Raw genomic sequence first — 1,866 nt, 5'->3', positions numbered from 1 at the left:
GGCGGGGCGGGGGGCAGCCCGCGAATGTGTGGGCAGCGCGAGCCTGTGGTCGGGGCGTGGGGCCCACGGCGGCGCGGACACAGAGAAGTCTAAACACCTCACGGTGGTGCCCCGCGAAAAGAAATAAATTATCTGCACTAAAGAAAAGGTAGAGTAACCCTCCTATGATGGTATGGTCACATGCTTTTCGGTGCACTGGCCGCGTCGTCTAGGACTCCTCGCCGCATCATTGATTACAGCTCGACGTGACGTCAAAAGTAAGTGCCGTCGTGCGATAAAATAATAGAATAAACGTGTGATTGGCCGGGCTGGCGGGAGGCAGTAGTGGCAGCCCGGGGGGTTCATTGAGGTAGCGCGAGGGGAGAGAGAGAGAGAGAGAGAGAGAGAGAGAGAGAGAGAGAGAGAGAGACGCGTATACACCAGCAGCAGCCGAGATGGCAAATATATACTCTGCTGCAGTGCTTCCGGTGGTGCCCGCGCCTCGCCCCGCGGCCACCGCGTGGACCCCCTCGCGGAGACTCGCCACTCTTGTGCCCGTCAGCATCATCATGATGGCTCCGTAAACACACGATACACTTTCCTGTAAACATTTCACTAGCGATGGCGTCCGCGTGGCAAGGCGGCGCTGCGCCGCGGTTGGCTGTCCTGGTCTGGTCCCTCTCCAGCCCCGGCCACCCCTTTTCCCCGCCGCCGTCAAGTGCTTTGCATGGCCCACATGAATGTAAACCCTTCTCCGTCGACGACGGTAAACACATGCACGACGACAAATAAGGGTGATAAAAAAGAAAGAAACGAGTCACGGCTCAACAAGTGCTGCTCAACAACAGCCAGCACGCGGCCGGAAGGGGATGCCAGGAAGGGGAGAGAGAGAGTCCGCGCCCCGCCCCGAGCCCTTGACTCACTCCTTCCTCCCCTATGTAAATGGCCCCGGTGGTTGGTGGTAACCCTTTCTCCTGCTCTACCTGTCGTCGGCGTCGTCCCCTGCGACCTGACCTGATTATTCAACAACGGGGTGCGGCAGAGGGGACCCCTCCATTCCACCTCCATGATGGGGAGTGTATAACGCTCGTGTGATAGGCTATTAGCCGCGCACGCATGCATAAAACGGTAAGGGCGCGGCGCGATGGGGTTGTGTGTGTATTGTGATAGATGGAGTCTCGCGTCCCTGTTAATTCGATTGCCGTATACACAATGCACACGCACGGCATGTAAAAAAGCCGATGAGGGGCTGGCGGCGGCGGGGTCAATGAAGATAAAGGGTTGGTAGTGTGCCGCTCGTTAGCGGCGCCGTGCATAAAAAAATGAGGGGGGAACTGAGCGAGAGGGGAGAGTGTAAAACAAATATTGAGACGTATACGGCGGCTGCCGTGTTGGATGACCGTGCATGCATATGGTTATTGAAGGTGATCACCAAACAAATTGTGGGTTAATGGTCTTCAAGGACAGGGGACCATTTTTTTTTCTTGTTCCCTTTTGGTCTTAATTGAATGACAATAGCAGGCGTGGGAAAAATATAGGTGTCGCATGCAATTTTCAATTCAAAAAGACTGCAGGTTCTTTTTTTAAGTGGAACAGGAAAATACAAATTAGCTCATTGGGCAGTTTCGGGCATGATCCTGACTTGGCAATTTGTCATACCGACCGTAACATGTTCGGTTGGACAGAGCTGAACCAAATCGAGAGCCTCGGGAGACAGTAAAAACACACATGAGTTTTGTTATTCATTTTCATTCATACCAGGTGGCTGATTCACGCCTCGCACTTCTGTAGTTATGCTGTACCGCATGCACGAGTGCGGGCGGGTTGCCTACTCGCTCGGCTCGTGAGGCGCCGTGGACAGGGGCGATAGGCAAGCCTGCCCGCACT

At 54.9% G+C, this 1,866-nt stretch overlaps 1 protein-coding gene across 4 annotated transcripts in view; it reads right to left on the bottom strand.

Annotated features, from left to right (window-relative positions):
• The window catches only part of LOC113203346 (collagen alpha-1(I) chain-like), a 148,085-nt gene that overhangs the window by 61,360 nt on the left and 84,859 nt on the right, over positions 1 to 1,866 (bottom strand). The window lies entirely within an intron of this gene.

Source organism: Frankliniella occidentalis, unplaced genomic scaffold (genome assembly GCF_000697945.3).
Source record: "Frankliniella occidentalis isolate FOCC.00 unplaced genomic scaffold, Focc_3.1 Scaffold157, whole genome shotgun sequence".
Classification (NCBI taxonomy): Eukaryota; Metazoa; Arthropoda; class Insecta; order Thysanoptera; family Thripidae; genus Frankliniella; species Frankliniella occidentalis.
The sequence above is the reverse complement of the archived record's forward strand: the minus strand, read 5'-3'. Positions and strand labels throughout refer to the sequence as shown.